This window comes from Equus quagga, chromosome 4 (genome assembly GCF_021613505.1).
Source record: "Equus quagga isolate Etosha38 chromosome 4, UCLA_HA_Equagga_1.0, whole genome shotgun sequence".
In the NCBI taxonomy this organism is placed as follows: domain Eukaryota; kingdom Metazoa; phylum Chordata; class Mammalia; order Perissodactyla; family Equidae; genus Equus; species Equus quagga.
Window position 1 is genome coordinate 4439577 of NC_060270.1, and position 26439 is coordinate 4466015.

Sequence of the window (26439 nt, forward strand, 5' to 3'; positions counted from 1 at the left end):
TTCTGAGAGACTCTGGAAGGGCAGGCTAAGAAGTCAGCAAAGAGATTGCATTCCTGGATTCCTGACTCGCTGTCCAGATCTGCTACTGAATCGGATTCAGGCAAGTGTGAACTGGAGAAATGAACTAATCATTAACACCATCCAAACGAAATAAAAGGAGCTCCTTTGTTTCGTTGGCTGGATATTCAGACTTGAAAGGAGGGAGTGCAGGAGGAAAGAGAAGAAAAACACAGCCGTCAACTGCTTCCCCTTTGAGTGTACTTTCTTGCCTTTTCTGTTTCTCTTTTTCATAACTATGTGATGGAGCTGGAATGCTTGGGAAGCATTAAATCAGAACTGAGAAGACGATTTGCTGTGATCCTATGAGGATCTCTACTAACATGTTTATCACCCAGACACTCCTCGAATTGGGTCCTGTTTAGTTTGCCCAGAACACATTTCTCTGATAAATTAAAAAGTGCCAGAAGTGGTAGCCTGCCTGTAAAATCACATCTGATTTCAGGGGCTGGCCCCAGAATAGTCAGTGTAGTCCTATATCCAAGTCCAGTAACAAGGGTTATTCATTTCATAGACTTCATTTAACTGATTTGGCCACATCCTCAAAATACAAACATAATGTTTGGAAAGAGGAAAACTGAGTTATGGAGAGTGAGCAGAGAGTAAAACCAACCAGTAAATGGGCAGGCACATTAATGTGAAGTTTCATCTTTATAAGCATTCATTAATTCTTTTATTCATTCATTAAACTAATAAACACTGGCCATTCTCTCTGTGTCAGTGCTCAGTACTGTCATTGATTCAATTAGTCAGACTATACGCATCTATTGAGCACTTACTTTCTGTTAGTTAACCACTAGCTATAACTTCCTTGCGGCCAAAAAGTTACTGAATATAATTTGAATAGGTGACATAGAGATGAAAAATTGCAAATATTAAGACAATGTCACAAAACATCAGGAGTAACATTTGGATAATTCTTCTAATGTCAAATTCGTGTTTATGATAAAGATCTTAAATTTTTCATCTCATACATCACTCATCTCCCTCATACCCCGGGCACATGTGGTTGACCCTTGTTGACTCCCAGGTGCATCCAACTGAGAATAAACGTAGTTACAAGGAAGCAATTGAGGTTTTGGACTCCAGAGGCTGGCAGATGGAAATATGAATATGTAAAACTAGGTCCAGTGTAAACTGAGCACATATGGCAGCCAGTATTATGATTATACAAATGCCACTATTGGGTATTTTCTTAACGGATTTCTTTAAAATCCTTTTTTATAATTATGGACGTTCTCCATACCTCATAAGGCTGTGGTGAGCACTGAATCGAGTTTCATATATGTACGTATAGTTATATAGTGCAATATAAATATATTCAGTAAAAGTCAGTTCCCTTCTTCTTCCCAGCCCACCCACCCATGCCCCTGCCCCCTCTTCCAGCTGTCGGTACTCCCATCCCCAAGGCTCAGGTTCTGTCTTTTAAAATGCTTTAATTCCTTTGGTGGCAAAAATCAAGCGACGGCTAGAAAGTGAGTCACCACTCAGCAGCTAAAGGAGCTTGTTTTTCTTTCTCTGAATGTATTTCTTAAGAATTTCAGCCTGATCCTTCAGTCGCTTGTTGATTCAACCAAGAATCCTCTCTTAATGTTTAAGACACAGAGAGAGAGCGCTATGGCACCAAAACGTTTTCCAATTGTTAGGAATGAGAGTTTTTAAAATACCGAAAATAACCAGAGGGCAGAGAGCCCCGAAATCCTGTTACATAAGCAGACGTTGGAGGGCCAGGCTGGCTTTGAGGTTCCTTTCTCCACAAGCCAATCTCCTGATCCTCCCCAACCTTCGCCGGATTTACCTTAATGCTGCAGAAGTCTCGAGAGGGGCCTCTGGATGCTGCCCGCTGCGGCAGCGCACTAAGCAGGGCCGGAGGGACGAGGGGGGGCGGGCCCTACCCGCGAGGGGGCACGTGGGGCCGCGGGGCGGGGGATGCGGGGGGGGATACGCGGGGCCGCGGGGGGAGGGAGGTAGAGGGGGATGCGCGGGGCCGCATGGTGGGGGGGCATGCGTGGGGGGATGCGCGGGGCGGCGGTAGGGGTGGATGAGTGGGAGGATGCGCGGGGCCGCAGGGGGAACTGCGTGAGAGGATGCGTGGGGCTGCTGGGGGGCCGCGGGGGCGGGAAGCGTGGGAGGATGGGGGTGATGCGCGGGGTCGCTGGGGGCACATGGAGGGGACACCTAGGGGGTCGCCCCGCTGCCGCCGGCTCAGGGCCCACCGGGCGCGGCTGTGCCGCGCCCACGCCTAGCGTCCCCTCCTGCGCCTGGCTTAGGAGCCCGCAGTCTTCCTGAACCGTTATTTAGCTTTCCAGAGTCACAGAAAACACCTTCAGCAATAACAGTCACCCACAACTCCCCCCTCAAAAAAATGTCATGCAAAAAAGGAAAATAACCCAATTCCCCTCGCCTTCCACATCTTGTCTGTGTCTCCCATTCATTCTCTCCCCATCAGTGGTCTACATCCTGTCTCCACGTCTCCTCGGCCTCCTCTTTCCTTCTCTGTCCCCCTCCCTCTCCCATTTGCACTCGGTCCTGCGCCCCTGCACCCCACCCTCCCGCCTCTCCCCTCCTCGGGCTTCCGCGCGCCCTCCCCGCCCTCCCGAGAGAAACCGGTCCGCTCCTCCCGGGGCTGCGCGCCCGCCCGCCCTCCTGCCCACCTACCGCGAGGAGCGACTCCTCCCACCTGCCCATAAAAGCCAAGTGCATGTTACCAGCGGCGGATCCGAGTCCTCTCCCGGTCCTCTCCTGTGGGAGCCGAGCCTCTCTCCTGGACCTTAACGTGCTCAAGGTAAGATCACAGCTCTGCAGGCGTCTGACCTCCGGGGGTTGCTGCGGGGACGCGTTTCCTCTGGTCAACACGCTGACGGTTGGGTTAGAGCTGATTCTTACGGATGCCAGATCAGCTGCTCCTTTAACTAGCAACTGGTTGGAAAACAAACTTCTGTTTGAACGGTAAAATAAAAGTTCATTTTGGGCAGAAACAGCAGCATAAATATTGCAGAAACCTTTTCTCTTTTTAAATCACTTTTCCCCTGTTGCTGTTACTGAGGTTACAATGTATCTCTTTGGGGTATTTTACTGACGTTTTTCATTGTAAATATTTCACATATCAGTGGGGGCAAGGAAAACTTTGTCCCATTGTCAAAAATGTACTTTAAAAGAACACAATTAGTTTCCTTAAAATAGCACAGTGAAAAGGTCTGCTAACAATTTTGCAATGTTTTCCAAACCCCCAAGACAGCTTCTGTGAGTCCTTTAAGAAATATCTTTCCAGGTTTAAGCGCTTGGAAAAAATGATGTGAACGGGTGCCCTTTGCACAGGACGGGAATCAGGTGGCCGGTAGATAGGAAAGAACACATCCAAATTTACAAGCCGGGGCAGAATGTGCTCTCACAAAGCTGTCTTTTCAAGACGTCCTAAAATGAGAATTGTGTTGGAACTAAGAAAGTGTATAAAAGAACTTCATGAATTTCTATACACACACCTAAACATAGAGCGTTTCACTATGTTTCACAGTAAGAGAAGAATACAGGCCAGATTATACACTACTTCTGTGTACACCAGATAGTTGTGAAGAAAGATCAGCTCGGAGGCTCTGGGAATTTAAACCCTGCCTGCCACTCTCTCTTCCCTCATCTGGTAAATTAAAATCGACCTGACTGGCACCTGGGTCTCACAGAGTTCTCCAGTATTTAAACTACCCTCACTGTTAAAGATGGATATGGTCCTGTTTCTGGGGTCTGTGAATGAGTGTTGTGCACCTGTGAAAGAAAAAACAAACTCCACAGCTCCTTGTGTGGAACCAGACGCTGGGGCCATGATGTTTGCCGTGGAAATCTGTGGGCTGTGTGGGATGCAGCTCTCTCATGTGGGAGAAAAACCCTCTTCAAATGTTTCCTCTGGGGAATTGCACAAGACCGCTTAGGGCTTCGAACCAAAGCGGGCGGTCAGGAAACCACACCATGATTTCAGCCCTGAGGTTCCTGAAGTAAGACAGGAAAAGTTTCGCTTTTCTTTTTTTTTTTTTTTTTTTGGTTTGTTTATATTGTTTCACTTGAAGAGTGAAAACTCTCCAGGGCTGGGAAAACTACTTTGCTATTAAAGAAAGTACAATCATTAGAAGTTTAACTGAGGGTCTTCCAAACCCTTTCTCCTCATCGTTTATGTATCAAAAGAAATAATAAAAATATTTTAAATTTTTGTTTGGCTTAGAGGGCACTCACTGCTACTATGTCAGTGAAATATTTATATGTAAAGCTTTCTGTCGTGTAAAGTTTTGCTTTATTGGAAAAAGATTATTACGAGGAGTGCAGTTTTCATTTAAGAAAACAATATAAAATTACTATTGGCCAAGATAATATGTGACCTGAGCATAGTCAAATACCTTTTATCTCGAGCCACAGTGCAGACGCTTGCTCCCCAGCTGGTATACGTGGGTGATCAGCCGGGGCGAGAGCATGGGTATGGACGCGGCCGAGGGCTGTGTGGTGTGTCCATGGCAGTTCATCCTTATGGGGGTGCTGGACCCGTGCCCATCGCCACCACGGAGAAGATGCACTGTCTCATTCGCCCGGACCCCTCGAGGGAAGTTATCTTTTCCGGGAGAAAAGAAAGTGCTCCCAGTGTAAAGGGGCTCCCTGTCCTTCCTAAGTTTGGGGATGAAGAGAGTTCTTCCAGGCTCGGCCTCTGCTTTTGCTGGCAGTTAACCCGCTCCACGAGCTACGAACCATTTAACAGTAACTGCCTGCCCCATGTGCCGTCGAGTTCAACCCCCCTAAATAACGGGGTGAGATCATCCTCGATTGCTCATGATCTCACTTTCCCAGAGGCCTTCACCAGACGCTTAAAGTGATTCTTTCCACTTAGGGTGCACATCAGGCAAGATGACACTTCCCTACTAAGTTTTTGGAAGAGTCGGTGGTGGGGCTCATTTCGTTACCCCAGCGTCGCCCTTGGCACAGGATGTGGAGACACAGTGTGAATCTCCTCTTTATGCCCCTATGTAGCTGCCCCTGGATTGGGTTCATCCTGGACGTATCCAACACCCTTTCAGCAGGCTTTGAACAGTTCCTTGACTATTTCTAAAGGTGAGCGGCTGCCCTTCCCCGGGGACACGAGAGGGTGCGGATCTTGAGGGCCTGCTACACCCAGGGAAACACACAGTTTAGATTTTCTGCTATTCTGAAACTTGTAAAGCCGTATTCTTCCCGTGATCAGAAAGAATATCCCGTCTGATTTCCATCTGTGAAACGCAGATCGAGGAGCGGAGAGTGAGATGGGTAGACTTGAGAGGGAGCCTGGGGGAAGTGCCTCTAGGAAGGGTCCTGCTAGCAGAGGAAGGTCGGAATCTCTGTTACAGACACCACTTCTTCTTACCCTTATTTATGTGGAATATGAGGACATGTGGAAGAGCAAAGATCCATAGCTGCTCTTATTTTTTTCTTAAATCAATGAGGGTCTTTCCACTAATAAGTGAGGAGCCATCTCTGCTGGGCCCTTCTGTACCAGGAGAGAACAGCTCAGACCCAAAGACCAAAGCGATTTCAGCTCTGCCTGAACCCACAGGCCTGAACATTCAAACCCGCAGGACTTTGCCAGTTATAATTTCAAAAGCTATATTATGAGTATAAAAACCCTCAGAACATATTTTAACTAATGAGTCTTTCACATCAACAAATCCACCCCTAGCTCTCCCAGAGGGTCCAATGTTGGGTAATTATTTGCAATTCAGAAGTTAAAAGCAGTAATTTGCTCCTTCCTATCCGTGGTCACCACTTTGGTATGGCAGCTGACAGAGTGAGTGAGACGCAGCCCGGCTTCCCACCCTCTGCTCCTGCACGTCACCCGCCGAGAACCCGGGCTCCTGCCTGCCCGGGCTTCCTTCTCCTCCACCAGGCCTCCATACCCATGCAGATGCTTAATTTGGTACAGGTCTTGAGACTACTTCTAGCCATCTTCTGAGAGGCGTATTGTTCTAACTATTGAGTGAAAAGAAACAAGGAGAGGAGAGGAGGAAGAGAAGGGCAGAACAAATGCCCTTTGGAATTTAGAGAATCTTTCACTTCAGCATCCTATGAAAAGGACCTCTTACTACCCAAAGCATCTGGAAATTAAAAAGAAAAAGGACCAGCTTACAAATTGTTGCAAAATGCTAAGGATATAGTAGAAAAGATCTTCCAGTGGCCTGGCAGCCGTCAACGCAGTTTACACCCCATGGTACTAGGTCAGAACTCTGCTATCCTTCCCCTTGCCAGAGAGACAGAGGGAAGAGTGGGAGAGAGAATTAACCACGTCTAGCATGACCGAGAGAAGCCGCTGATCAGACATTCCACTATTGCTTGGTAACCATGTTTGCTGTTGGAGCAAGGAGGTTCTTTATAGTCTTTCCTCAAGCAAATAGATTTGCAGGAAGGGGGTTAGAGGGAGTCACACAAGGTCGGAATGTCTGTAATCTGGGGGCCCTCTGTGTGCAAATCCACAAAGCCACTGGAATTGCATCGAGTCGAACTGAAGTGACTTAAACAGAAATGTTCCCAAAGACTGAGTACAGAGCAATCAGCTAAAATCGTGCTGAATTCTACCTTCTCAGCGTGGCCACGCACAGCACACACAGCTGATTATGCAAAATATTGAAACACACTGATGGCTCACCTTCAATCTCCTCTATTAATTTTGGGCTCCCTTCCATTGTCCTTCGTGGAAAACAAAAGCTGTCCCCCTCTCCTTCAGCACAGCATCTGCAGGTGCCATCAGGGCCCCTCTGTGTACCCCATTTCTTCTTTCACTGGAGGAAATCTCTTTTCAGTTCTTATAGATCAAGTCTCTGGAGTACCACTCATACTTGTGGCTTTTCTCATTACTTCCTTAAGCAGGATGTCAATTTTCCCTCCAACACATAAAAAGGCTTTGCATTTTCTAAACCTTAGTTCATATACCCTAGAAGAAAGGTAGTTTAAAATCGTGACTTGCCTCCAACAGACTCTCTGACATGAAGTTTCTAAGCATTTTTATTTATCTAGCCCCTATTCTAACATTTTAGGGATTTAGAAACTTAGAGAATCACAGAATATAAATGCTGGAAGGATCCTTGGAGCTAATTTTAGCTAAAGTTAATTTTACATATGAGAAAAGTTCAGAGAGGTTAACATCTTGCCCAGGGTCACCTAGATGTGTATAGCAGAACCGGGGCTGGAGCCAAGCTGTCCAGATCAGCGCCCTACCTGGAGTGACTACACTGTGTGCTCCCCATCCAGTGTGTCTCTAAGATGTCTCTGACTATTTTAAGAATTCGCTTGGAACTTAACATGGAGGGTTCTCAGAAACCATAACCTGGTAGAGGTTTTGGGCTGCAGCAGTACCTGTGCGACAGAACATCTAGGAAATCTTGACACAAACCCTTGTGAGAAGTGACATCACCCATTGTCACCATCACAGGGACCTCGTATGTTTTTCTCCATTCCAAGACCTGTTATGTAGTTGCTGCTGGGTAAAATCTGTGTTGAATGAGTGAGTGAATGGGGGGAAAAAGCTAACTATAAAATACCCATTTTTATTAACTCCTTCCCTACAGATCCTTGTAAGGAGTCCATAGGGACTTATGGACTCGCATCTCAGATATATCAAATCTAAGGCTCCCCCCTTGATTTAGGAACTGGGGAGAGTTCATGCAGCCTTGTCAAAGGCTAAGCCATTTCCCTTCCTGCCATGCTTTCACTAGTCCTTCCCACGTTTACCCGAATTCTAGAAATTATACTGTCTTTTAGAGCAGGCTTAAAATCTAGATCCCATGTCAATGTGACAGAATACATGTATTACTTTGTGATGGTTTATGGTATAGACTTCCTCTGCTTCTACCCAGTAGACAATGTGTTGCCAGTATAACCACCTTGAACCTTCCTAGTCTCTAATGAGAGAAAAGGCAGATTATGCACAATGCACAATCAGAGAAAACTTGAGGGACATACTGGTTGAGGGGTGTAGGCTTGAGATGTATTGTGACAGAAGGGAAGGGTCATCCAGAGGGCAAGCATGTAGAGACGGGTGGTGCAGCTAGAGGCTCATTCCTCTGAAACTGAAGAGGGAGAAACTGCAGGGAGTTTTGAGGTGCTGGAGAAGAGACCTTTAGTAAGACTGTCTGGACCAAGACCGTCTCAAATGTTTGGGAGATGAAATCCTATTTGGGTCAGGCTTCTTTGACTACAACACCATTTGAGGACTGGCTCACGTGGGTGAGAGCTTTTTGAGCATTACCTCTATTAAAACTCTTCTTAACCATCGACTGGACTTCAGCTGGGAAAAGAGCCTTATTTGACCTCATTTTAGACTTGACTCTGACCCAGCCTACTAACTCCATGGATGTCACATCATCAAAATGTTCTCTGCTGAGGTAACAATACAATCTTTGGTAATACGTAAAGCTACTCCAATATAGAAAATGATGAAGGTAGAAAAGAACGTTCTTATGTTGTTTCTGAAAACGGTTCCCCTGAGTAAATGGACAGATGTTACCCCAGATGCTGCTTCACCATCCTCTAAAGCATCCCTGACAGTTGTTTGCACATCTGTGAAAGAGTCATTGTGTTTCTGAAATCAGTTTATTGTATGTTGAAATTTACATAGTCTATGACTAAGCATCATTGTGAAAACATTCTTTTAAGTAAGTCTTTTTTGAAAACTGCCTCTCTTAAGCTCTCTATTGATGTGTTTACACCACAGGATATTTAGGCATTAACATCATTTGATGTGCTGAGATTAACGACAATTAATCACTTCATGTGCTACTTTTCCAACCCTAACTGAATAGGCCTGGGTGTGGGTGTCAGCTGTTGGCTTCTCCAGGAAATAAAATGTATCCAGCCTGTTGGGGAGCTTTTCCAGTCCCTGTTAACTAGATAAAACAGCTGTTCTTCTGAAAGTCGGGGCCGATGGCCTCCACAATTAAGGCTTCATGTACTAGGGCAACTGTGTCTGGTTTATGCAGAAATTTCGCTACCTAGCCGCGGAATGGCTAAGGCTCAGCTGCCTTCTGTTCAACCGGAGGACAGTGACTCTTAAGAGCTGGTTGAAGGGCATTGTCCTGGGGCAGCCGGGAGATGTTCTGTCAGCTATCATCCCATGTAGCATGTTCCTCCAGCTATCATGCCACGTGCGCTTTAAAGATAAACCTAAACTTGGTTCATAAATTCAAAGTGATGACAGAGTATATGATTACATTTCTTTAAAGAGCCCTACTTAGCACTTGTCCAGTCTTAAAGTCCAGGGATCATGGTGTCCATCAGTGCTATAAATCCAAACAAGTGGCCTCTTTTTAAAAGGCAGACACAAGACAAGGCCAAGAAGTGCATGAAGGGAGACACTAGGTGGAGCTAAGAATTTGTGGCTTAGGTGGCCAAGATTGTTGAGGTTGGAAGAATGAGGGAAGAAAAGGGATCCGCAGCAAAAATATGCGGTTGGATCCACAATTCCTAGTTTAACGACACATGGACTTCCCGGTCTTGCTCCCAGTCTGTGCCAATCCACTGTTCAGATGGATGGGGAGGGAGGTTGTTGGCCAGTAGAGGGAGCCAGGAGGCTGTGTCTCTGAATAGAAAACTGACTTGTTCCCAGAGGGGGCCTGTAGATTTAAATTTTTCTTATAAAAGGCGGAGCAAGGTGTCCTTTGCAACCAGTGGCTAAAATGTACCAAAGGAGTGTATCACATTGTTGGTTTTCTTTTTTGAAAAAAAATCCATTTTAAGCCTCTAGGAATAAATCACCTGCATTTCAGCAACGCCAGAAGTGTCCAGGCTTGTAGAACTTTATTTGAAAGAAAACCAAAGCAATCTAGAAAATGTTCTTTCCAAGGCCACCACCAGCCAAGACAAAATGCTCATCTCAGTAATAAACAAACCCTGGCAGCTGGGGGTCAGTGAGAGACAAGTGCAGAGAGGGTGGAGAGCCCGGCAGATCTCAAGTTTAAAAGGGAGGTGCTGGTGCCCTGCCCTGACCAGACCCTCCTGTCATCAGGGGAGGGGGAGGGGAGCGGGGAGAAAGAAGGAGGCGGTAATGGGCCAAACAGGCCTCTCCAACCAAGATGGCTCGGAACCTGCACTCCTGGGTGCAGGTCTCTCTGGGGAGCAGCCAGGGTCTTGCCTAGACCGAAGGGAATACCTTTCCATTGAACGTTTCCATTGCACAGCTGTGTGGGGATGGCTTGTTAAGACTTGAGACACTTGCATAATTCAGAACCCTTTGGGGTATATATGTCAATTAGGACGATAAAAAATATCCTGACAAACCAGAGAAGGGCTGCTTACTTTGTAAAAATTATGACATTCACAGGGAAGTAGAGCAATAGTCTCTCTAAGGCTGCCTCTGATGTCAATAGAGATGAAGCTGTGAAGTTAGTTTGCATGGGGCCTGAGACTCCGCCATTCCAGAAAATCTTCAGTGTTTCAATCTCAAAAACACCTTGACTCTTTCTGGGACCTTGGACAAGTCATTGATCATCTCTCTGCCTTAATTTTTTTATCTTAAAAAGAAGAACAATTCTCAAATAACCACTCTCTTTACCATTTAGAGACACTTGAGGTCTTGCGGAGTATTTTACAGAACGTGGCTACTCAAGCACACGTTGTTACTGTTCTTTAGTATAGTGAAGGGATCCTGCTCACACCACCTGCGAATGGCGCATGGTATTTATACAGAACCAAGTCAAAATGGAGTAAAATTCCAAATAAGCACATAGCCTTCAACGATGTGAAAGAGCATATTTATTTCTTAGAATACAGAGGACAATTCCAGTCTCAAAGGGCCAGACAAGGTCAAGGGTAAGTAGGAAGGGGAAAAGAAACAGTAAGTTATGGCTTAAGAGTCTCAAAAGGCCTGTATGTTCACCTGTCCATTTTTGACACCAGTCAAAAGACAATTCCCCACACACAAAAAAAGGTGTTGTGATTTAAAAAATCTGTTTTAACTGGAGAAAGGTTATATTTTTAATAATGACTATTACATTGTGTAAAATCTCTGAATGCTGTTTCTTTAACGTTTTCCAAAGTGTTTCAAAAACAGTTTTTTGGGGATATTAATAGTTGTTTATGCAGAAGTAGTTTCTACGGTCAAATAAATTTTTAAAACACTTAAACAATATGATCAATGTTATTCACCGTGAGACTTCACAAAGACCTTGATATGCTATGTATATTTTCATCCTTCAAAAGATTTACAGTAAATAGTGTGTCCTAAACTTAATTGATGACCAATCTTCCCAGCCTGAGAGCATCCCTCGGGACTGGTGTTCTGCAGAACGGCTTGAGAACAGTTCAGGAATCACTGTCCTGCTGCGTTATTTTAAGATCCGCTGGGACAGTGTTGCTAGTTATTGTGTGATACACACTGAGTGTCGGTGTCAATCATGGGCTATGTCAACCCGTAAAATAAGAAACAATCCCAGGGTGGTTTCCAAACCCAGATGAAAAAGGAGCAAAAGAAGCAGATGAACTTGTCTTGGTTCCGTGGCTTAGTTCTTTATAATGATAATAGCGGAAACACCAGAATGATTTAAGAACTTTCCAAGTTCTAGATAGGTAGACAGATAGACAGACAGATGGGAGGGAGGGAGGGAGAGCCTCTTCCTTCTCTCTTTCCCACTGAGTGAATTTTGTGATATAAATAGTGAAATGGCCAACAGTAAGCAATAAGTCCAGTAAACAAGGAGCCTAGATAATTCCGTGAATTAGCTCAACAATCTCTGAGCTGATAATTCTGTTTCACTTTAATCACCATTAATTAACTGAGGTCATTAGCCAGATATCTTCCTTGAGCATTTACTTTCTCACCGTCAACAGGGAACTCATTCTGGTAACAGGAACACACTTACTGATATTCCACTATATCTTGCTACACTGGGGGTTGTTTGGTTTCTCTGTGTCACTCAGACCTCCCACCCCATCAGATCCCCTATTTCTCTTAGGGTCTTCCTCTGGGAATTCTCTTTCCCCTTCACGAAGATAATGCCTGGAGGCTCAGATCCAAAAGCAGCAGAGTGGAGCCTATCTCTTTTAAGAGAATGAGGAGTTCACAGTCCTCCAAGGGAGAAACGCAAACTCACCATGACTAGTTATAATAATAGATATTACTTATTAAGTGTCTAACAGGACCAGACTTTGTGCAGTCTCATTATCTCTATTCCCGTTATCAACCTTACACAGCGGTATTATCATTCCTGATTTAAAGAGAGGAAAACTGAGCCTCTGCTTGGTCAAGCGACTCGGCCGAGGTCACAGTGCTAGGAGGTGGCAGAGCCAGAGGTGCCCCCACTGAGGTCACACTGCAAAGCCCCTGGTCCTCCCGCTCCTCCACGCTGCCTCCCATGATGTCGCGTCACAAAAGGGAGAAAACCATCTACTCCCTACAACAGTGCCTCTGATTCATGAGGAAAGGGAGAGAATTCCAGTGGCTCCGTTCCTGGACACTGCCGACTGGCTCTGTTTCTTGTTTAATACTGTAACTTTAATTTCTTTTTCTTTTTCGTATTTTTTTCCTAAAAGCATGCTGTCATTTTAGAGCCAAAAAAGTAAGGGCCATGTAACTAGAAAAAAGAGAAAAAGCCATCATTTCTCCCTAGGGTAATTTGTAAGGGCTAAGGTTTCTCCGTAAATTCTCCCCAAGCAATCACAAATTGCTTGGCATCAGTCTGGGAAAGAGAGTGAGAACCTAGCATGTCATTCCTAAGGAAGTAGACATTCCCATGATTATAGGAGAAATAGACTGGGACAAAGGCCCCTTACCCAGACCTGGCTGGGGCTCACAGACCATCCTCTCTGGCGGTACTGTTACTATAATCCACAGCCAGGTGTTGAGCATCAGGACAACTTACATGATTCCCCCAAGCCATGTGAGCCACCTAGAAAAATGTCCGTGTTGTCAACACCTGCTGCTTAACCTGCAGTGAGGTAGAAATAAATAGGCCTTGAGCCCACCGTTGTGTTGTGCCGAAGACAAAAGGGGCAGCAAGGTCTAGTTCTTTCCATATGATCACCTTCTGCTCTATTTTTTGCTTTCGTGCTTGATCTTTCCTCTCTGCGTGTAGTATTCTCCACTTAATCTACTGAGTTAATTTGTGCTGCTGCTCCGAGATTCAGATCCCGTGTCTTCTGCCCTGAGAAGACGTGCCTGCAGCCGCCTGCCCCAGGCTGTGTTGTGCAGCTCCTCCCTGCTCCCTTGTGCCCTGTGCACAGCCTTGTCGTGGCCGGTCCACTCTGTAATGGCACTGGCTCATCTTATGTGCAAGGCTGTGAGCTCCTTGTAAAAGGATTCATGTCTTGTTCATCTCTGCACCTCAATAATAAGAGCTTAATAAACGTGAAAAGGAGGAAAGAAAAAAAGGGATGGAATAAAATGCAGTGATGGTGAATGAGTAGCCTCTGAATATGCTTTTCTCTGTCCTCATAGGTTGTTCCAAGAAGACACAATTTACCTAAACTGATTCACACACACGTACACACACGTACAGCGTTACTAGTCTCAACTCTGGCACAGGATGAACTCCCATTGGTATGCTTATATGAAATATTGGCCTTCCAGATACGAAAATACATAAGGGAAAATTATTTGCTGGGTGGTCCCACTGTCCCGGGACTGGCAGTACTCTGCTCAGAAATATTCAGTGGCATTTTCAAACAGAAGAAATACCTTAGCTTAAGAGTCACGTCCGTCTCCTCTCTCACCCCAGTCCATCCTTCCATCTTCCTCCCTCTCCAGTCGGTAATAAGAGTTTGACTAAGCCAGATGGGTTTTATTCCCCCAAACATTCTTTTCTCTACTGAATGTCCCGCATTATCCTTTTCACTTGTCAAAACACCGTAATTCAAGGTTCTGTCAGTCTTCCTAAGTATCGCAGCCTGCGTTAATCCTTCCTTGTTCTCAGCTGACAAAGTTCCTATAAGTGGCAGTTACGTGTTACCTGTGCACTGTATTGAAGTCAGCGTTGTCTACTAGAACTTTCTGCCATGATGGAAATGTGACCTGTCTGATATGGACTGTCAGCCATATGTGGCTGCTGAGCACTTGAAGTGTGGCTAGTGTGACTGAGGTACTGAATTATTTAATTTTACTGCAATCTCTTTAAATCTAAAATTAAATAGCCACATGTTGCTAGTGGCTACTGTATTTGGACAACACAGAATATTTAAGTTTTCAGGTCCTATGTCTTATATCCCTTGATGAGAATATAAACTCTTGAAAAAACTGAGTAAGACATGCTTTTTGGTATCCCAGGCGAATGCCATTGGGGCAGGAGTGTTCGCTGAACGTTGTGGTCCTTGCGTTGCTTGACTGCCAGGTCTGCCGCTGCCTCTGGTGGTTATGTCATCGTAAGGAAGTCCTCTCCCCTACATGCATGATCTTAATAAGAGAGTACACATGGTATTAGCTCTTTTTCTAGTGCTTTAACCTCACTCAGCATGGCGCTATATCACTGCCTTGGTCCTTCATCCCCATACAAACAAGATGAGATGAGGAACGGTTTGAACTGAGCCTCTGAAAAGGAAGTTCTATTACTCATCACAGTCTCTTCTCTTTTCCCTTTTTGGAGAAAAGTGTGTTTTAAATACTTGAGGAGACCTACGATTGCTTCAGTTTTCCATATGACCATTTCTGCAGAGAAAGATTTTTGCTGTGCTCTCCCCCTGCAACCCCACCGCTTTCTGAAGGAAGGTTGTTCTTTAGCATAGATTTTCCCAGGGCGTTTGGTGTCTGTTGCTAGTGAACATTCTGAAGCGCTCTGAAGGCGGCTACACCCTCCACCAGCGGGTCAGGGAAGGTCATACTCCTTTGGAATTTGACAATGATGTGCCCCTGGCACTTGCTGCTTCCCGACGTCCCTTCAGGAATCATTATACCAACAGGCCAACCCTGCAGTAAAATCCTGTGCCTGGCCAACCCGAGAGCAAAGTGGCCACACAGTCTGGATGCAGATTAGATTCTGACTTACTAATAAGCCTTCAGAAAAGAAACCAGAGCGTCTCTCAGTTTACAGGCGAAGTCTGAGGACCTCGGAGGTCAGCCACGCCGCATGCCTTCCTTCTGACTCAGTGAGCAGTGGGACAGGGCAGAAGGCCACTCAAGGAGCCTGGGCAGTCAGCTGTATCTTTTCCATTCACAGCAAAGTTTATTTGGAGTGACTGGAAAAACCTTCAATGAAAACTTTTTTAAAAATAAAATAAAAAAATTTACCCAGCTGTCATGAGCCAGACAACATCGAGAAATAATTATGGGTGTATGTTTTCCCCTGCCTTGTAAAATATTTACAGATTGTAGCATAACAAGCTTTTGAGTAAATGGTAAAGATAGCAATAACATTTAACTTGTAAATTTTTTATATTTAGTCATAAAAGAATCACCATGTGTTGAAATCACATTTGAATACATGTAAATAAAATTCTCATCTGCAGACAGGAGCCAGTGGCTAAAGAAAGAATCCATAACTCCTTTTCAACAGAGCAAGAACACTGGAGAAAAGCAAAATCTTGTTTTTATGAAATAGAATTCACTATCACCACATCAGCAAGAGTGTTAGTAAGCATCTTCATTTGTGAAATTTTAAACATGAAGATAGTGATGATAATACTAATTAACCTTTGTAGAGAAATTTTACAGTTTGACATGAATTTTCTATACTCCTTCATTTGAATTAGAGAAGGATTTTATGTACATTGTACACATGAGGCAGTAGAGGTTTAGAAAGATTAAGTAAATTTCACATCATTTAGACAGTGAGTATTGGAGCTGGAATAGGAACCTGGATCACCCCATTCCTGAAGTCCTCTTCTTTCTACTAATCTAGGCTGAACCTTCACAGTATCACACCCAGGAATGGTCTAGAACATCCTGACAGCATAAGTGAGAAACTGCATCAAAGGAAAGTGGAATGACCTATAAGGGTTGCTTAGTAAACCAGGTTCAGTGATTGAGAATGTGCTTTTCAAGAAGATAGAATCCAACAATGATAGCAGTTAGTGTATATTGAAGTTTTACTCTGTGCCAAGCAGAATGCTGAAACCTTTTTTTAATCTTATTTTATTTTCTCCTGATCACTTGTCCTATAAGACAGGAAACAGTGTGAGGGAGGTTAAGTAACTGCCTCCGAGTCACATGGCTATAAGTAAAGGAACCGGGATGAGAAACCAGGAGATCAGATTCCTGAGCCCTCCTCTGTAACTGCTATGTCACTGACATTTTATCCCCAAAGAATCATTCCCAACATCCTATTACTAGTCTCTGGACAAGCAAATCTGCAGTGGCGGAAGGATCAACCACACAGGAAATGCCACTGACGATCAGCAGGAATCGTTGGGTAGGTTGTCGTCTGTATAGTTTATGATTTTAAAGAACACAAATCCATTTTAAACCTGCCTGTAATTTTTAAAGGGTATTTTAGAGTCCTCCTTTTAATTAATGCCAAAATGCATGCCATTTATGGGGAAAAAATTAAGCTCCTAAATCCTCTATGAGAAGCCACTGTCGTGTGTGAATGAAAGCACTGAATTTAGCGTAAGAAGTCACGAGGTCAAGTCCCAAACTTCTGCCCCCTAGCAACGCAGCCACGCTGGGCAAGACAGGGAGATTCAGAGTCTTCCCTTCCTCTGTTTTGCAATAAGTCTGCCTCTCAGGATTGTCGTGAATGTTAAGTAAGATGATATGTGAGGAAGTGTCTGGCACTCAGAAGGTGCTCAGTAAAAGCTGTTTGGTAATAGTGACTATAGGTTATTGAATGCTTCCTTCAGTGCCAGGATAGTGAGCATTTAGGGGAGTAGAAACTTGGCGTGTTGCTTTTTTCCTATTGCAGGCAGGGGCACCAAGGACCTCTGCCTCGTGGTCCATTTGCTGGAGCCCCGTCTCCCACTCCGGGGTACCACTATGAGCTCATTGTGGTGACAGTATGGGCTGTTAATGGACTGAATAATATTTCTGGTCTTTTGGTTTTTGGAGGGTAGGAGGGTTGGTTTTGTGTGTGTGTTGTTGTTGTTGTTATTTGTTTGTCTGCTTGCACTCAATGGCACTACCTCAGTCTCCCCACTCGTTCCCCAAAGGAGGGAATTTCTGTGATTGCATGAATGCCCAGTGCCGGGCCGCCCCCCTCCCCTCACCATGGCGATGCACAATGCACATCATGTCAGGGCAGCTGTGACATCAACAGGAAAAAGATGGCTGTCCTGGGTGTCTCATCTAAGGTCTTAGCTCATCCTGTGGGCTTCCAGAGTTGCATGCTGCCTTCCCATTGAGGCTGCCAGCATCCTGAATGCATCCTGGCCCCTGCATTTCGATGCAGTAATATATCTTCGTAAGCCATGTGCATACTCCCTACAATATTCAGTGTCAACACATCAGAAACCTACCTTACATGAATTCCATTTTCCTGATAAAAATGCCCTAACCCGTTTATCGCCATGCCTTAATTATCAGGAAACCTTTCAATTCAGGCTCCCTCAAAAAAATGGCTCTAAGAAGCCCATTGTTAGAATAAAGGAATTGCCAGCTATAGGGGAAAGCATTTTAGTTCATTGAGACTAAGGAAGAAAGGCCATAAAAGTTTTAAAAGGTTTTGTGCTTCAAGTTCAGTTACTCATTTTGTCTATTTAGGATTCCAGTCTCAACCTCACTTTTTCATTTATTCCACAAATAGCTTTTGGGGACTTGCCATGTTCGAAGCCCCGTGCTAGACGCCATCGGGGACTCCTCCACCCGCACCTGCGGTTTGCAGCTGAAATGCATAGAAATCAGTAAAAAGCCACGTGGAGCATAAATGCACAGGGAGTGTGCAAACCGCTTTACTTCTTTTTCTTCAAAGGGGAGGCCACTTTTTGTGCATTTTCATGCTAATCAATGTGTGGTGAGACTTCCCTGGGGCCAGTGTCCTTAGGACACACCCGTCCCCACCCAGCAAAAGGCACTCACTCAAGACTGTCGAAGGTAATAGATTCAAGCTCAACCTCACTCCCTAGGTGGCAAAAAATAACAAGTCAGCACCTTAATAGACATATTTTCAGAATTTCACCACACACATATAAAAATGTACAAAACAGTAAACTATCTTTTACCTGATATTCTGTCAACTAAAATTGTTATGAAGTCTTCTTAATTTTGTTGTCAACAAGGTACAGTGAATGCTGAAGGTCCCAGGAATGAGCCTGAGACGCTGAGAGATCCCGAGGCCCTGGGACAGTCAGGCCCTTTGCTTTCGGTAAATGCTTGTTGGATGAAAGCTTCTGAATCACTGGAGAAAAATGAAATTATTCCTAGTTGAGTTGTAGAATTAAAATGTATTTAAGGAACTTTTCATTTATCTAGAATTCCAATTCCTGAAAACTTGAACCTTACAGAACACAACTGAGGACAAGAAGTAAGTCAAAAGTATTCCAAGAATAAAGACAGTGGTCATTAGGGCTCAAGTTCATGAGCCAGCGTGTGAAGCCCTCACTGGATCATTTTCAAAGCCTGCTGACGTTCACTGAGGAGACAAATGGTTTCCTACCCTTAGGAAGCCGCTGAGGGAATGACTGAATCACAGCTGCATATGAATATTGACATACTTAGTAGCATCATCTAAGAATTAATGAAATTATATATTTTTAAGTCATAGCCAAACAAACATATTTTGATCCTTATGGATGTCGAATATCAGCTATTGGGAAAATTTTAATTACCTGAAATGTCTCATTCCCTAAAGATTCAGGGAAGTTGAGGCTCTTCTAACATGTGTGAGTGTGTATGCACACACAGACACATACAAATATATATACATAAATCATAGGAAGTGGAATTCCTGTTAAGCTAGAAAACCTCATCTCCCTAACATGCGGTATAACAGATTATTAACTTTTTGGTTGTCATCTTCCAATGAAAGCACCATCAAAGTGGTTACCTGGAATCCAAAACCTGGAGTTTCTGCTTTCTTGTCATCAAGGGCAGTGAGACCTGGGAAATCCCCTCGCTGCTCCCTGATTCAGTTTCTCTACTTGCGTAATGGGTAAAACGAAAGCTTACCTCACAAGGGCCTAGTGGACTTTGTTCCTGTTTCAAAACTTGGAAATGCTTAATATAAATCCCGGTAATAGCCTGATTTGGGTTATCATTTTTTAAGCGAACACCCCTCAAGGAAAAGATGCAGAGAAAATCAGTCTCTCTTTTCCTACTTTTCTTTCCTTACAATCTTTCTTTCCAGAGAACACCACAAAGAAACGAAGAGCCAAACACCCTGACTCACGTCTTTTTCTAATAGTGTTGTGGTCAATTTGCTCCCGCATAAAAAAGTGGTGGTGAAGCTTTGAACTCCGCGTTTTGGAAGGCCAGGAGTGGAAAAACATCCTTAGCAGAAAGAACGGTGCGTTCCAAGTCTGCCCGACCCCATGCAGCGTCCCGCCTGAGTGGGAGAAATCCACTTGGGCGTGCAGCTCTGTGGAAGGCCTGTCCTGTTGTCAGAACTTCCTGACGAAAGAAGGGGCTGAGCTTGGCCTCTCAGTGAGATCTTGAGTGGGTTTTTCTTTTCAGATCTTACTCATTCAAGCCATAGATGGTTTCTCAGTTTAAACTTGCAAAGGGGAGGAAGGCATTTCCTCTACTCACTCTGGGTCCTTCTGGCCAGACTATGAACTAAATTGACATGAGACAGAATAACAGGAGAAAATCAAACAAAGCTTTATAATGTGTATACACGGGAGAGACTCAGGAAAACTGAGCAACTCACTAAAATGGCGGAGGTTCTCATCTTAAATACCATCCTCAGCTAAAGACAAAGGAGGATGTTGGGGGTGGTGGGGTCAGTTATGGGAGATGACCAGAAAAGCACCGTAAACAAGAGTAAGGTTATTATGCAGATTTGAGTCCTTGCCTTCTGCATTGATAAGAGTTACTAGAGATAAGGTCATCTCCCTCTTCCTGGTACAGAGAGGGAGACACCTTTACAGATGGAGATTTCCGGCACAAATGTAGATGTCTCTTACAAAGGGTAACTTCTTCTTTTCAGAGTTTCTCTCATGTCTGCAGATTTTAAAAGTAACCAGCCCCAAATAATCCTACTGCCAAAGAGGGATATTTTGGAGTGGCCAATTCCAATCCTCTACACTTGCTTTTAGGACAAAAAGGAAAATGGTGTAGCTTTGTGCCTAGAAAAGCTGACCCCACTCCTTTTCCAGAGGAAAAGGTCTACGTGGCTCAGCAAGCAGAAGGTGCGCCGAGAGTCCTCACTAAGATTTATGACACAAATTCATTACTACTTCCTGAGGTTGATCAGATGTCCTGCTTTCTGTTTTCTTAGATGTTGCTTTCTTGACATCTGTCACAATCTAATATGGTCGGATGACTTTAGAGGGCACAAGCCCTTCCGTGTATGTTCACTTGTTTGCAAGACTCAGTATGCTCCTGACTTCTTAATGTGTTTTTTTTAATCTTTTATTTTTTCAGTCTTTTTTTGTTTGTTTTAAATCTTAAAGATACAATCTGAAAAAAAAAATAATAGTTTTGGTATGTTTCTAAATGTCTAGTGTCATTCTTTGGCTGATGAGATTGAGCCCCTGGCTTACCCTACATACCACCCAACTGCGGGATTTATCTCAGTGCTAAACTCTCCTTGTGTCAGGTGCTCTAAGGACATTCCAGATGTCTTCACTCTTTCCTCCCTGGCAGGACATTTCTGTAAAAACATTCTCAGCTGACCGTCCCTGCGAGCCACCTGTCCTCTGCTCCCCCTTCCTGTTACAGTGGAGGAGCCCCTCCCTGCCTGGGTCTGTTCCCTCACAGGCTTCCTGGCGGCTCCTCCTCCCAGCCTCCTGCCTTCTGGGCACTCACTCTGAGATCACCGTTGCAGCTATGGCTTTCTTTTCCAGCGCAGACCAGATTGTGACTCAGCCGTGTTTAAAATTCTTCAGAGGTGTTTCATGGTTCTCAAATTAGAGTCCGGCCCCCGTCACAGGAGTTACAAGGCCTTTCAGGGTCTGAGCCTGCCCCTCTCTTTCCAACTCCATTTCTTGCCATGCCACCTGCTGTCACCAGCCTTACTCTACACTATAGTCACAGTTTTCTCTGAAAGTGTGGTCTCTCTTATCCTTCAGGGCTTTCATTCACACTGTCTGTCTTTCTGCCTGGGAGAGTCTGCCTGCTCATCCCCTCCCAACTATTCCCAGAAGCCTTCCTTGAACCCCTGGACTGGATTCAGTGCCCCTACATGTGCTCTCACTTTGCCCCAACATCTATCTATGGCATCTCGCACTCTCGTAGCTGTTTAATTAACTGACTGTCTCTCCTACTGGTCTATAAACCTCATGATGGCCTGAATTGAGTCTGTCTTACTTAGCAGTGGCTCCCCAGCACAGAGCCTGAAACCAAGCATAGGTACTCAATATTGGTTGAATGAAAGAATGAATAAAGGATACACAAATGATAATCAGAGAAGCACAGATATCGGAGACAAAGCAAGAGTCAAGGGTCAGCCAGGGTTCTAGGAAAAGTGAGTGGTCAAAAGTCTGGTCAAAGAAGTCAATCAAGAAATCTTTAGCAGCTGAGAGTGTAAGGCAGGAAGAAAAGGTCTAAGGCAGCCCTTAGTGATCAGGGCAAGCAAGGACTGAGCATTTCAGTACCTGCCAGACCCTCATCCTCCTCCTGGGCAGAGTTCCCAGAGTGTGTCACAGCGCCATCCAGGACCTACCTGCCTCATGATTCCATGTCCCCAGCTAGCCCTAATAAATCTCATGGCCGGGGCCAGGAATCTGCATTTTTTAGCCAGCATCTCAGGTGAATAATAATGCACACTAAAGTCCCAGGCTGGAAGCGGGAACAACGACGATAGCAGGGTGAGCAGGGAGAGCAAGAGCAGGAAGTGGACACCCTTCCCTGGTGGTAGCCAGCTCGGCCCTGGAGCCCCCCGTGGCTCTGCAGGTGGTACATGACTCATGGGCAAGGGTACCTTGCCCTGGTTCATCCGTGATGAGCTAATGCAGAGCTGGCTCTCATGGCTGGCCCTTGAGGTTCCAGCAAGGGTCACATGTAGGGGTGCGCGGGGTGCTTTCATGGCACCTTAGTCATAACCCCCATTTAACTTCTCCCTGCAGCCTCCCTTCTCCTGTTTGAAACCTGGCCCAGTACTCCGTCTATGCATTCTGTCTGGACAGATGAATGTTTAACCAACATTCAATAAAGGAATATTCCTTTGTCCGGGACCTGCACAAAAGGCTAATACTAACTATGAAGAATTTATTGTAAGTTATTACTCCTCTGAGGAAAACAAAAATGTCCCCTTTAGCCCCATTGAGCCTGTGGTTTTAAAGCCCTTTCCAATTTTGCATTATTGTCAAAGAAAAATAATTAGATATGGCTGGCTAAAAAAAAGTCTAGAAAGTTCTATCTGAGGAAAAGTGGTTCACCTCAAACCAACATTTCCTGTTTTGATCTTGTATTCCAAGCAGTCTCATTTTTTCCTTTGGGTTTTACATATAGTTTTGTCATTTATGGTCTTGCCCGTAATCTGTCATGCTCACAACGTGTCCGTAATAAACACTGATTTTTGTTACTCTTTTATTATTTATAGCTGAAGATTACTCTTCACCTTCCTCCCAAGACTCTGTTCTGTCACTGGCCATTTGACATCAGCGCACTGTACCTTAAGTGCCCGATAAACCCAGAATGTATGTGATATGGGCAGAGAAAACAATACATCTTGACTTTCCCAAAGTTGTTTGAATCAAATGTTTTAAGTGTAATTGAAAACATACTTTTACAAGCAAATAGAGCCAATAAACTAGAAAAGCCATATGGAAGCGTCAGGCTCCCCTTCTCTGGTTTTTAATAACCTGCAACGGAGGACCTTAGGAACAGTGAGACCCTTGGGTTCCAACATGGAACCACGCAGGAGCGTGGGTGCTTGTCCACAAGTGTGGTTTGTCCATCACAAGTGCTCTGTACAGAAAGTTCCAGCAGGGAAAGAAAAGGAAATATGTAAGGGCACCGTGGCTCTGTATAACCTCCCTGCTGTCAGTGCAGGAACGGCAAATGCCTTTCTGTACACAGGTGCTTTGATTTAAGGGGAGAAGCTCATTGCCTGTCCCTTGTCTAGTCCCAAAGCCTAAAAGCATGATTCTCTTCCTATAATTAATATTTTAAAAAATATAACAACAGTTAAATATCCTCCTGAGCCAGGTCCTTTTCTCACAGTGACACAGCTCCCCAGCTCCCACCAAATCTGTGGGGCATCATCAGCCTTCATCCCAGTGTCAGACATTTCGTTCATCAGCCTTTCCAGCCCCTGGAGCTGGAGATCTGTGGTGGTGCAGTGGGGCGGGCAATGCGAAGAATCCTGGGTGGAGAGATTGAATCCTTGGCATACGCTGAATCATTCTGGCATACTGGCTTCTCCTATAATTTTTCTAGCTATGAATTGGAGTGGATTTATTTACTCAATATGTAAAATGGCAGCATTCATTAAAGTAGATCACTTGAGGTAAAAGGACTAATTATAGAGCTTTTAGTAAAAATAAACTAAAAGCTTTTTACCCTGGGGCTGGGGCAGAACCTATTTCTGAATTATAAGTTTTTTCTGTATGTACGTGTTAAAGTTCCAGGGAACGTGATTTGACTCAAGTTTGTTTAATAGCTAATCGTGATGCAAAAGGCTTTTACTGTTTGAAGAACAGAGTAGCTATGTATAAAAATATACTTTTAAATGTCTGTGTCAATTTTTAAAATATATCTCTTATGTAGTACTGACAATAGAGATGGGGGAACGGTCATACACTTACCTTACACTCTGGTAACAGTCTAAATTGGCACAACTTCTGGAAGTTGAACTAGTAATTCGACCCCAAGAATCTATCCTACAGAAATACGTTTGTCTTAGGATATAAGAAGGATGATGTTGGGGCTGGCCCCCGTGGCCGAGTGGTTAAGTTCGCGTGCTCCGCTGCAGGCGGCCCAGTGTTTTGTCGGTTCAAATCCTGGGCGCGGACATGGCACTGCTCGTCAGACCACGCTGAGGCAGCGTCCCACATGCCACAACTAGAGGAACCCACAACGAAGAATACACAACTATGTACCGGGGGGCTTTGGGGAGAAAAAGGAAAAAATAAAATCTTAAAAAAAAAAAAAAAAAGAAGGATGATGTTCATCAAAGGAGACAGTCAACAGAGTGAAAAGGCAACCTATCAAATGGGGAAAAAAATCGCAAATTGTATATCTGATAGAGGGTTAATATCCAGACAACTGCTACAACTCAACAATAAAAAAATAAACAACTCAATTTAAAAATGGGCAAAGGACTTGAAGAGACATTTCTCCACAGAAGATATATAAATGGCCAACAAGTACATGAAAAGATGCTCAACATCACTAATCATTAAGGCAATGCAAATCAAAACCACAATGAGATATCACCTCACACCCACTAGGATATCTATTATTTAAAAAAACACAAACAGAAAATAACAAATGTTGGCAAGGATGTGGAGAAATTGGAACCCTGAGCACAGTTGGTAGGAATGTAAAATGGTGCAGCCACTGTAGAAAACAATATGATGGTTCCTCAAAAATTTGAAATAGAACTACCATATGACCCAGCAATTCTACTTGTGAGTATATATCCAAAAGAATTGAAAGCATGGTCTCAAAGATATGTTTGTACACCCATGTTCATAGCAGCACTATTCACAGTAGCCAAAAGGTAGAAATGACACAAGTGTCCATTCATGGATGGATGAATGGATAAACTAAATGTGGTATACACATAGAATAGAATATTACTCAGCCTTGAAAAGGAATGAAATTCTAACACATGCTAACGCATGGGTGAAACTTGACATTATGCTCAGTGAAACAAGCCAGTCACCAAAATACAAATACTGTACAATTCCACTTATATGAGGAACATAGAGTCTTCAAATTCATAGAGACAGAGAGTAGAAAGGCAGTTGCCATGGGCTGAGGGGAGGGGGCAATGGAGAGTTGTTGCTGAATGGGTGTAGGATGACAGGTTTGCGAGATGAAAGGAGTTCCGGAGATTGATTGCATAACAATGTGAATACACTTCACACTACTGAACTGTATACTTAAAAATGGTTAACACAGCAAGTTTTGTGTTATGTGCATTTTACCACAATTGAAAAAAAGAATAATGGTGTTAATTACAGTAATACTGAAAAAATAAAGAAAACATGCAAATACTTCAGATGGCAAACAGCCACTGAATAGAACTCCATGCGCCCATTGAAAAGATGTTGTATGTATGCATATATTAACTTAGAAAGAAGTACAGGGTCTATGTTTTGAGTCCAAAACCAATTTTCAGAACAGCGTGCTTATAAGGACTGTATTAGTTTGCTAGGGCTGCCATAACAAAGTACCACGAACTGGGTGACTTAGAACAATGGAAATCTATTGTCTCACAGTCCTGGAGGCCAGAAGGCAAGACTAAGAGGTCACAGGAGTTAGCTCCTTCAGAGCGCTGTGAGGAAGAATATGTTCCATGCCTCTGTCCTAGCTTCTGATGGTTTATTGGCAGTTTTTATCGTTCCTTGTTCCTTGGCTTGTGGATGATGCAACACCGCTGTCTCTCCCTTCATCGTCACATGGTGTTCTCCCTGTGTGCATGTTTATCTCTGTGTCCAAATTCCCCCTTTTATCAGGACACCAGTCATATTGGATTAAGGGCCCACCCTACGCCAGTATGACTTCATCTTAACTAATTACATCTGCAGCAACCTCGTTTCCAAGTAAGGTCACATTCTAAGGCATTGGGGGTTAGGAGTGCAGCATATGAATTTTGGCGGAACACAATTCAAACCCATAACAATGATCCCATTCTTTCTTGTTAGAAAAGCTGTATACATGTCCGTATGCATTTACATATGTAAGTGGCTGTGTGTATTTATGAACATATAAAGGACTGAGTGGTACACATCAGACTGCTAACTGGGGTTACACTCTGGGAGATGGTGAGGAGGGTGGGTGGGCAGTACTTACAATTTTTATCTCTGCATTTCTGAATTGATTGAAAAATGTTCAAGTATGTATAGCTATTACAAATTTAAGCAAGCAACTTAAAAGCTTTTAAGACAACTTATAGGTGTCCATCATGGTGGATATTAGGCTGCCTTGGAGAGAAGTGGGAACTACAACAATTAAGTGACCCAAAATTGTTGGAATACTTTTCAGATATCAATGGACAAAGCAGGAATATTTCATATGTTCCCACAAAAGGCTTGTGAGTCAGTGGTGGAGTGGAAATAGCACCGCACTTGGAGTCAGGAGAGCCAGATGGAGCTCCATGTCCCGCACTAGTGACCTTAGGTTCTTAACCACACTGGCATTTGCATTTTTATATTTTTTAATATTTCAGTAATTTCAGATATGCAGTCCCTTGTTTT

The 26439-nt window shown here is 44.1% G+C and overlaps 1 protein-coding gene across 3 annotated transcripts in view; it reads left to right on the forward strand.

The window, feature by feature from the left end:
• Positions 1 to 2723: 2723 nt before the first annotated feature.
• COL8A1 (collagen type VIII alpha 1 chain) overlaps positions 2724 to 26439 on the forward strand; it is a 136900-nt gene continuing 113184 nt past the window's right edge. For 2 of the 3 annotated variants that reach the window (XM_046659683.1, XM_046659686.1), the window contains exon 1: positions 2724 to 2842. The gene's annotated coding sequence lies outside the window, so the exon portion shown is untranslated. Of the gene's footprint in view, positions 2843 to 5074; positions 5143 to 26439 lie in introns of those variants that run through there. The other variant, XM_046659684.1, reaches the window with a different exon arrangement.